At 37.0% G+C, this 11,380-nt stretch overlaps 1 non-coding gene across 1 annotated transcript; it reads left to right on the forward strand.

The window, feature by feature from the left end:
* Positions 1 to 736: 736 nt before the first annotated feature.
* TRNAE-CUC (transfer RNA glutamic acid (anticodon CUC)) lies at positions 737 to 808 on the forward strand. The gene has a single exon. It is a non-coding gene; the product is annotated as a tRNA-Glu (tRNA).
* Positions 809 to 11,380: the final 10,572 nt, after the last annotated feature.

Raw genomic sequence — 11,380 nt, forward strand, 5'->3', positions numbered from 1 at the left:
GTGTGTAGGCACCTTAATGCACTCGTAAAATCACTCAAAAGAACGCATTAAGTTTTCGCAAAATGTGCTGGGGTACCATTTACACAGCACCAGAGGTGCATTTATAGTTTTGCTCAGTGCGGGCGCTACACTAATTTTGCCACCCTTCTCCAATTCTAGTCTAATTTTCTTGACTACTCTTTCCTCGAATTCGCCACCTTGTGCTGTAGCCCGCTTGGCCTCCTCCACTCCTGTAAGTACACCTGTATATCTAAGTCACTTTTCTGGTCACTCCCATGCTCGCACACTCTTTTAGTCATTCACTTGCTTGCACACTGTTTCGGTCACACATTTTCGCACACTGTTTTGGTGAATTGCATACTTGCACACGCTGTAGGTCACTCTTTTGATCGCCCAATGACATGCTTCCTTGCTTTATACTTATCATGGGAGGACTTACGGGGACATGGGGAGGCATATCTCTCCAAGCGTCAAAGGTGGATTCGACTGATCTAATGTATATGTGTATATATGAATTGGCACCATCATCATCGTGCCACCCCCTTAGACTTTCAAGTATATCTCTGCCTATGATGCTTATATTGATCGCCCAATATGACACATGCTTCTTTGCTTTATACAGTACTTATCATGGGCGGAAATACGGGGGGGGGGGCAAAGGTGGATTCGACTGATGTGTATACGAGATGACACCATCATCATCGTGCCCCCCAGAATTTCAAGTACATTTCCGCCGTCCCACGTGGTCTAGTGGTTAGGATACCTGGCTCTCACCCAGGAGGCCCGGGTTCTATTCCCGGCGTGGGAAGTGTTTTTTCGTAGGATACGGACCGAGCCGTCACACGGTTAGTTAATTAGAGTATTTCTCCGCCTATGGTACTTATATGTTACTTTTTTGATCAGTTACACGTTTACGCATTCTCTAGGTCATTATATTGGTCATCCACATGCTTGACCACTCCCTAGATAATTTTTTTTGGTCGTTAACATGTTTTCACTCTCTCTAGCTCACTCCTTTAGTCATTCACATGCTTGCACGTGCTCTATCACTCTCTGACCTGGTCCCTCGCTCTGTAGGTCACTTTTTTGTTCATTCACATGCTTGCTCATTCTCCAAATCACTCTTTTGCCCACTCACGAGCTTGCAGTTTCTCTAGGTCACTCTTTTGGTTTTTGGTCACTTAGTGACCTAGTCCTTTACTCTCTCGGCAGCAGGGCCTTCTTAACCCATTTTTTACTGGTGTTGCATTTGAGTAACACTTTGTTTTAAAAAAAATTTCAAATACTTTTTCATTCAATTTTTTTTTTTTTTCTGAAATAAGCGTTTCTGGGAACTAAAACGTCTAATGAGTGTCAAGATATTTTTTTTAAATTTGTTAAAAATGAAATGTGATTTTTTATGATTTTTCAAAAATGAAAGTTTCAGAAATTTTATTCCGATATTTTTTCTGAAACTTATTTTTTCGTGACCGCAGCAGAAATAAATTTTTTTTAAAAATAGAAAAAATTAATTTTTTCTAAATTTTTTTAATTTCGATTAAACTAAGATAATTAATTAGGAAATTAATTGGGAATTCTTGCATTAATTACAAACAAAAACATCCTAAATTGATAACCAATTTTTTGAAACTTCGAAAATATGTTATTTGAGTAGACAGTTGAGTAGGGAACACCGGTATCGATTGGTGAGGGATAATGCAAGGTTATGGTGTCGCAGGGAATTTTTCTCTAATAGGGTTGTTAATAAATGGAATAGCTTACCCCCGGAGGTAGTAAATTGTAACACAATTGACACGTTTAAAAAGAAATACGATAAACATGTTGGGGTAAATCGAGAAGCTATCCATTCTTAGAATAAGACAACCATAAGTATTCTTTATGGGCATTGTATAACCTTTATCATGTGTATATATTGTTTATAATTTGTGTTAATTGCATTTTTAATTGGGTTGCTTTATTTTTGAAATATATGACATCCATATTTTTATGGGCATCTTTTTCTCAGTCACCTCGTGGGGCATTTTGCCTGTTGTGGCGTTGTATTTGTATTTAGCCGTTCATCATATGTATTGTAATATATCGTCATCATAAAAAAATTGTGCGATTTTGTCACGAATTGTACGAGCGACCAAAAAATGGCTTAATATCCCCAAGGGCCCCTGGGCAAAGTAATATTTTGAGGCCCCACCGGTCTAGAAATGCCCGTCCGTAACCAATTACACTCTCGCTTACTCTAGAAAATTTTAACCGGATCTCATTTTTGTGCGCCCCTCCACTACCCTTGATGGGCTACCCCCGGGTAAGCCCTAGCGTTAAGACGCATTGACTCAGCAGAAGCGGATTTATTGAGGGTTATACGAATTATGCCACCCTTCTCCCATTTTACTGATTTTCTCTGCCACTCATTCCTCAAATTTGTCGCCCCTCTGAACTTGCCGCCCTCGTCTATAACCCGCAAAGCTCCCACTTCCCGTAAATACGCCACTGCGCAGCGCTCTCGTCACCTTTTCATTTGATCACGCCTAATAACTACAAATAATAATACACAAATAAAATATATCCGTGAGGGGGAAGGGAAGGGAAGAGCAATCGATTTGTCGTGCAAAGCAAAGAATTGAATTACACGGTCTCCATATCTGAAATCATCTTGAATTAAAAACAAACTTCCACTACCCGAACCGAACCGGGCTGTATCGAGCTAATTTCCCAGATAAACAGGCAACCGTGTAATCGTTTCCAGGGATCTATCAAAAGATTTCCGATCTTTCCCGCCTTTTTCATTCACAATTTCAACAATCTGGGGCTTTCAAACTTCCCGCTTTCTATAGTTTTGCTTTTTTTTTGTGTATGTGTGTGTATGCGTGTGTGTGCTGTCTTTTCCCGAATGTCCTGATTCATTTTTTCCCCCGGAATGGCTCTGTACAACGATCTCATCACTCCCAGCCCTTTCTCGTGACATGGGGAAACCCCCGTACCACCGGAAGTTACCGCTTTTTTTTGGCTAAAGGTGTTTAGACAATGAGACAACTGAGAATGAGAGGGAGGAGGGAAAATAAAGCAAAAGGTATATGTGTGTATATCATGTACAAAAGGAAGGGAACCCATAAATAAAAAAAAAAAGTCCTGCTGGTCGTCCGAAGTTTAGTCATGATGTGAGTCACATGATCATCTGCCATGATGGCTGAATCACTGTACATAGAGGTCCATTCATGAGTACCAGCCAATACACTTTTTTTTTATAATGTATGATTCAGAGACAGACTTCAATATCGATGAATAGTCTTTGTGAATATAACGATTTACATGGGAGGGTGGGGGATATGAGGATATCACTTGAGTCACATAATCTCAATAAAATTATTAATTTGAGAAGTTTCAATTTTTATTAAGGATCATTAGCATTTTTTCAGTTCATGAAGATTGTGACTGCAATGCTCCTAGATTAATTATTGTATGAAGTCAGTGAAGTCCTGAAAGCTGGTCCTGGGCGTAAGGTTCCTGATCAAACATGAGGAAGCTTGTTCATTCTGAGATTTTGTTTTAGCCAGTGAGGTGTCTTAACGGCTAGGACAACAGATCGTGGGTGTGAAGCTCCCGATCAAACAAGACAGATCCATATCATTGAAGAGATTGTATTCATTCAGAGCTTTTTTCGGACAGCAGTATCTTAATGGCTGGGACAACAAATCCTGAGCTTAAATGTTTTCCAATTTTTACAACGGAGAACCATATCATTGAAGAGTTTTGTTCATTCTTCTTCCTTTTTTTTTAATTAATTTTATTTACATTTATTAATTTAATATTTCAATTTATTTCGTTATTTGCAGTTCGATTCAGTGTTTTAAGATTCAGTGTTTTAAGATTCAGTGTAGAAAAGAAATTTTTACAGAAGTTAAAAAGTGGTCCCAAAAATTTTTGGGTCACTACTTCCTCTTTCCCTGAACTCGTAGTGATGGAACTCAATAAACCGTAAACGTCCGAATAGCCCGTTCCGTCTATTCGTATTAATGAAAAAAAAAAGATGTAAAAGATGTCAGTTTTACTTGAGTTGTGTTTCAGTGTCACTTATAAAATGGTTTTATTCGAGATTTTTACAGTACTAATTTACCTGAAACAGTTTATTAAAATAACTTTCGATACCTATAATAGACGAAAATCATAGCGAAAGTTAGGAGCTCCCCACATAATAGGCCGAGAATTTAAGTGTGACAATTTAATTGAGAATTAATTTGAGGTTAGTCAATATTAATTGAGATCAATTAATTTGATACCAGGGCCCTGAATTTCCTTTTTATTAAAGTAAATTTATATTGTTTAAAAGATAAAACAATAAGAAGCTAAATCTTTGACCAAAAAAGTTATGGATTTATTTACGCGTATTTTCGGAGAAAATAATCTGAAATCCTCAAGAGAGAGAGAGAGAGGAAAAAAATACTTATAAGACAAAAAGATAATTAAAATAATATGGGGGGGGGGAACAGGGCTGTCTAAACGAGTTCAGAAGATAAGAACACAAATATTATGTACTATAAAAACTGTCTTTTAGGCAGGGATTACACTATAAAAGTTCGATAAAAGTCCTTGTATAAAACTTGAAAAATCCAACCAATAAGATTATCGGTTACATTCTAGAAAATGCAACCGGTGACCTTATTGGCTACATTTTTTAAGTTTTATAAAGGGACTTTTACTAAACTTTTATAGTGTAATCTCGGCCTAAGTGGGAAATCACTGAGCCGATTGCAATTAAAGAATAATAAAATAAAATAATGGAAGAGAGAGAATAAATAGCAAAAAACTGATTAAAATTGATGGCTCTTCAATGATTTGGATGTCTCTTGAGACCCCCCATTCACCAAATCGTTGAGAAGCCATGATAAAAGGGGAATCATCGTCATGAAAAAATTCCAAATGACTTCAAAACTTATGAATTTTAGTAATATAATTTCTATAAAATACGATATGTATGGCTTCATCAATACAGTCGAATCCCGTTATAACGAACCCCAAGAGACCGGAGGAATCACTTCGTTAAAACGAAATTTCGAAATAAAGGAATTCCAGTTTGTTACCTAGCATTGTTCCTATGTAAACTTATTTGGGGGAATTAGAAAAGTGTTCGTTAAAACGAGATTTTCGCTATAACGGTATTCGTTAAAACGGGATTCGAATGTATATATTTTATATACAGATAATATAATACTTTTATATATATTTTTTTCGACTGAATTTTTTACTAATTAAAGAAATAATAACAATTTCATGGCCCGTATGAAACTGAGTGTGAATTGGATGGAGGCAAAAAAAAAAATTATGGCAAAAATAATTTTTCAATAACCCACACACAATACATTTTTATTATATTTTTCGGATAGAAGCACAAATTTGTCGTTCTTGTTTCCATTTTTTGGGTTGTTTATTTTTTCAGCGCCACGTCATATACCGTTTTGGCATTACACATGTATATATAGATTGTTGTCACGGAACGATTCCTTCCTCGACGTGCATTGCCCTCCTCGACATTTTGTATTTCTTTTCCGGGAAAACTGTCGGGGCCAGCCAAAGAAAGAGAGAGAAAAAGAGAAATATATATATATTTTTTTTGTCGAGGTTTGTGACACGACATCTGAATATGCAGATGGAAAACGAACAAGATTTTGTGAATGATGAACTTTTAACACACAGAATTCACCCTCTATGATTCATTTTTAAATATAGCGAATTCGGGTATTGTGATTGAGTCTTTTAATTGCTTGAAAATGGTCGTATTTCTATGGACTAATATTTCTCATGTTTAAGATTTTCTCTTTTCTTCTTAAATGAGCGATAAGAATCGTGCGAATTGTATATAGCAGTATTTCTCAACCTTCGGAAGCCCGCAGTCCGGTTGATTTCTTATTTGTGAATGGAAGGCCCGGTCATACACACGACTAATGGGAAAATAATTGAAGAAAAAATGAAACAGAGTGAATCACTCGCGGTCCGGTTTGACTGACGGCAGGGCCGGTGATGGAAAAACACTACTATTACTACTATTTAAACGTTTGAACCTGGGACCGTGGCGGCAACCTTCACGGTGGTACACGAGCATCGTACCATCGCGTCACTCGGGTGCTACGAGAGTTCCACTGGAGTATATTGATGTTATTAGTGAGCGTTTGAATAATATTCGCTGCACAAGCTGGACATATGACGTCACTAACAACAGAGAACAACAACTACGACGACAAAACTGAGAATAAAAATGTTCAACGTCAGCTGATGAACTCAATGCTTGCCTCGACAATCATCAACACTGGCACGAAGTTAAAAAGTTAATCATTATCCACCAACATGCGATCATTTTCACATCAGTTAATCAAACTTAGCAATGGAAGAATTCCCGTAGACCCAAGCACTGGACTGATTACGTTCCCCAAATGGATTTTACCAGTTGTTAAACTCAGTTCAAGAACTTGCAGACAAAGTCTTCCCAAACATTCAACAAAATCACCGAAACCATGAGTGGCTTTGCGAGAGAGCAATTCTGGCACCGAAAAATGACAGTGCGAACAAGATCAACGAAAAAATCCTAAAAATTATTCCAAGAGACTCCACATCTTACAAATCGGTTGACGCTATCACAGACACAGAGCAGACAGTTCTGTATTCTGCAGAATTTCTGAACTCTTTGGATATTCCGGGTGTGTCACCACACAACTTGACCCTCAAAGTCGGAGCACCTATAATGCTTTTAAGAAATTTGGAGACACCGAGACTCTGCAATGGCAGCAGACTCTGCGTGAAGAAATTGCACAATTACATCATCGAATCACCGATTATAATTGGATGTGCCAAAGGAGAAGACACGTCTTCATTCCACGTATCCCGATTATCACTGAAAAAACGCCATTCACTTTCGAGCGATTACAGTTCCCGATTCGTTTAGCTTTTGCCATGACAATCAACAAAGCGCAAGACCAGTCGTTAGCAGTGGCAGGTATCAACCTACTAAACAAAAAATATTGTGTATCCACAAGCGATTGCCTGAAGTTTTTAATTAAAATATTAAAAAATAAAAATAATTTTTTCTTACTTGATGCAGAAATTTTTTTGATTAAGAAATAATTAATAAGCTATACATATATACATTTTTTACGGGGCAGGCAACGTCGCCTGGTATCGGCTAGTCTTTCATAAACACACACTTTTGCTCTTTTTCTATTGCCCTTTTGTTGCTTTTCATTTTATTTATTTAAAAAAAAAAAAAATCAAACTTCATTTGTTTCTTAATTCATTGTTGAACAATACCAAGTTCAAAATAGAGTTTTGTAAATGAAATTTGTATGTCTTGCTTATTGCTTAAACCTTTATCTACATTATGAAAAGTAGAGTAAGAGGAACCTGACATACAAGAATAAAAATATAATTATAATAAAATAGATAATATTGCGGTATCATGAAAATTTAAAGTGTGTGTCATTTTATAGTTCCAATTCAAAGCAAATAAAATACTCTTTTTCAAACAATTACCTGTTATTCGTTGAATGAAGTACCAAGCTTAATTAACGTAGTGGGCATATATTCGCCTTTATCTTCTCTACTATTGTACTTCGTTAAGGAAGATTTAGTGAACAAAATGGCCATGTTAATGGATAAGAGAATACCGGTCTGTTTATCAACTGGCTTCGGAAAGTATATTCTTTTCGTAAAAGAAATGAAATTTCTGATGTTAATAGGTTTTGTCAAGAGAATATTTGTTCCTCCCATGTGTTATACAACTAGGAAAAAAATTGTAAGTCCCCCAAGGAAAGTTCAAAAGCTTTAAGTTATATTGGAGATTCTGATTTCAAAACTAGTGTTGGTTTTGCGTTATTGCCTCTAGTTTTTGAGGTAATGCATACTCTCAACATTTGAACACACGATAGTCTGTCCGCAGCTACTAATTTTTGCGTAGAATTTTTATTTTATAAATGTTCCTATTTTCATCCACTTTATTATTTCATCATCAGGCATCAGTGGTCTTTGTATAAGTCTTTAGTATATTGTTGGTTTAAATTCCACACAGTTTCCATGTGATTTGTATGCTGCTTATATTAATATTGAAGTTTAATTTTCACTTCATCTCAGAAATGGAGCCACTCTGACAATACCAATGCCAAATTCGTATTCAATGTCTCAAAATCAACCTAAAAACACTGAAACATATTTGGGAACAAAATCTGTGTTGAGCAAAATTATCAATCACCCTTAAAAAAACGATGATTTCCAAAACTTTCCAACGTTGCAAAATACTATTTGGCTCCCTGCACAAACTATTCATGTCAATATGGCATTTATAGAGAATAGTTATTTCCAAACAACGTACACATGTAATGTGATTAATAGTTTGACTAACAAAAATATAGTAGAACCTCAAATAACGGAGACGCCCTGTTAGCGGACACATTTTGAATTGTTTCTACGGGCCTCAATGTATTTTAATATCCGTTAACGAACAAACTTTTCGGTCACATGGGAGTCACGTTATCGAGAGGTTCTGCTGTAGTTGGTTACCCGTATCGAGAACGGCGTAACTTGTATTGATATCCATGGGAACGTGCCTACCCCCCCCCCCCATATTTGTTACCATTTCCATGTTACTTCTAGATATACAGTATTTGGTTTGAGCCCTCCAAATACAAGTGAACTTGGCTAATTTAAACTTAGTTAATTATAATTTTTGGATAATTCGAATTTTAGGAATTCCCTATTCAATTTAATTTTAAAGTTAGCTGTTTAATTGGTGTATGTCAGAGGGGCGCCAAAATTATCATGTTTCGTACGAGCGAGAATTTTGTCTTTACCCGCCCTCGGCGAGAGGTATTAACAGAACAGAACGGACGGAGCACGGCCAGGCTCTTTCGCTTACGCGATATAAGCTCATTGCCCCAGAGAGCGTAGTCATGCCGGAGAAAATTCTGAGTTACAAGGAAAAAATAATAATAATTGGGGTCCCTACCGTGGAATCTAAAGGAACCTCTTAGTCATGTATCTGCATTCATTTTAATTACAAAAAGCATGTGCGAGGTCTAACATATAAGATGGGAATCAGTTTATAAAGGAGTTCGGGGGGGGGGGGGAGCTATTTTAGGGTACTTAGAGGACCCTTTGACAACATGCACTCAAACACCACAAGATTCAAAGTAACATGTAGCCTACAAGTATAAATACAACTATATATACTTGTTGTTGTATACACACAAAAGTGCGAAATTGTAAAAATAAAAAAATCGGTGGTCCTAAAGGACCCCAGTCATGCTCATTCATGTACAATTTCAAAAAGCATGTGCAAAGTCAGGCAGGCATATGCGAAAATAATCAGGTTAGAGGTACCGGGTGTTTCACGAAGGACCCTACCTTTGGAAATGAATGAGTCGGAAAGGGTGATGGATAGAAGCATGAAACCAGTGATATGTTTATTAAAAAAACCGTAAGAATTTGATACAGAAACCTCAAAATTTTAGTTACATAAACTGCGCGCGCGCGGGAGCAATATTTTATGATGAAACGACATTTGTTCTTTGTGCTGCCATCTATGAGATGCATTTAAAAATAAACTGAAACAAATTTTATTAACGTACAATGTACATACACATATATATACAATAAATAAGAACACAAGCGACAGCACGATACATATACGAACATACACAAACAAAATACATGAAATGAATAGATAATAATCTTTTCACATAAATGAAAGAGCTTTTCACATCTTTGAATTTGGTAAATATAATGTTGAAAACATAGTGAATTGTGTACATGTATGACTTGCAAACGGTTTCTGGGTTATTAGGCCATGGTCTAGGTCAGCGGTTCTCAACAGGTGCTCCGCGGAGCCCTTGAGGCTCCTTGTGCACTCGCAAGGGGCTCCGCATCCACTCGAAGAAAATTAAAAAAAAAAAACCCGTAAAATTTAAAAAAATAATTATAAATATTTTTAAATAGTAAAATTAAATCAGTAACTTTGATGAGTAATTAAAAAATTGGCCTACGGGGCTCCGCCATAGAATTTTTTTACTTAAAAGGGCTCCGCGCGAGTAAAAAAAGGTTGAGAACCGCTTGTCTAGGTACATGTATTTCAATTCGACACCAGAGGCAGGTTTATGGTTCTGCAATTGTGGACTATACAAATTTTCCCGCCCTTTTTCCCGTTCTTGAATTTCTAATTTTTTGATCATTCAATATGAAAATTTTCCGTCCTTTCTCCTTGGGCTATAGGCCAATTAGCTCCTCTTTAAATCACACTCTTTTTTGATGCTCATTCGTACTTAAGATAATATTCTTGTGAGGCCGGATTTTCGGGCTTGATTTCATGCTGCTACTTTTTTGAAGTGAAACTTCTATAGTGACATAACAGTGAATTTTAGCGAGGGGAAGGAAATTCATCATAAAAACTGGAACGCTTTCCTTTTCCTCAAAATCCAACTTTTTCTTTTCCCTCTAACAGATTGTGTGGTGAAGGTCCAATAAGTTGATGGGCTGATGTGGTGATGGTGGGGGAAGATGTTAGTAGAGGTTCGGCCGTGTAGGGAAATAAAGTTGAATGGGGGTTTGGAACTCTGCTACTAGACTTATCCAGCACCTCCTAGAGATCGCAGGCCTCCGCACGCTGCTCGTGACGTCAGCAAGTAGTCCATTTTACCTCAGAATATTCAGGGGGAAAAATTCCCTGTTCGTGCCAGTATCATCGTTGTGAGGAAAAGAAATGATTGGATCAGAATTGGCGATTTCTATGCCCTACATCCAATCACTATGCGGTATTTGTGAGCCAATCAAGAAGATTCTACGCCAAAATACGAAGAAACTAAATAGGATGCTGTGTTTCAAAATGTGGCAAACTTGCTAGGTAGTCTGAATGGCGTTTATGGCAAACAGTGCAGAGGCCTTCTATCTCTAGGAGGTGCTGACTTATCCCGTCTTCCGGCTCAGCTTCGTGACAGAATCTGGAACAGTGAGTATGTGCTCCTAAAGAACAATCTGAGTGCGTATGTAGTGGTGTGTGTGAATTTCAGTGCTGCCATCTACATTTCAAAATATGTGAGTGAAGTGAAATGATTGGATATTTGTACCATTGTAGGCCTGTTGTTCTCTGCGGAGAAACTTTTCAAAGGAAATGTCGGCTTACATTCATGCCTCGAAGTTAGGGACCAATACCGAATAGTACTGTTTTCTTAAACAGAATTTCAGGTCACAAATTTTTTTTCTAGCTCAAATCTCTGAATAAGGAGAAGAAAACATAGAATGAATTTAAAAATAAAATAATGCTGTCAAAAGATTTGGTAGTCTATACAGCCACGTTCACAAGGGGGTAATCCACCTCAGTGAAATATTATAACAATTATTACAATTGACCACA

The sequence above is a fragment of the Pholcus phalangioides genome, unplaced genomic scaffold (assembly GCF_987345545.1).
Source record: "Pholcus phalangioides strain wild (caught in Gottingen) unplaced genomic scaffold, Ppha-v1.0 ptg000015l_1, whole genome shotgun sequence".
In the NCBI taxonomy this organism is placed as follows: domain Eukaryota; kingdom Metazoa; phylum Arthropoda; class Arachnida; order Araneae; family Pholcidae; genus Pholcus; species Pholcus phalangioides.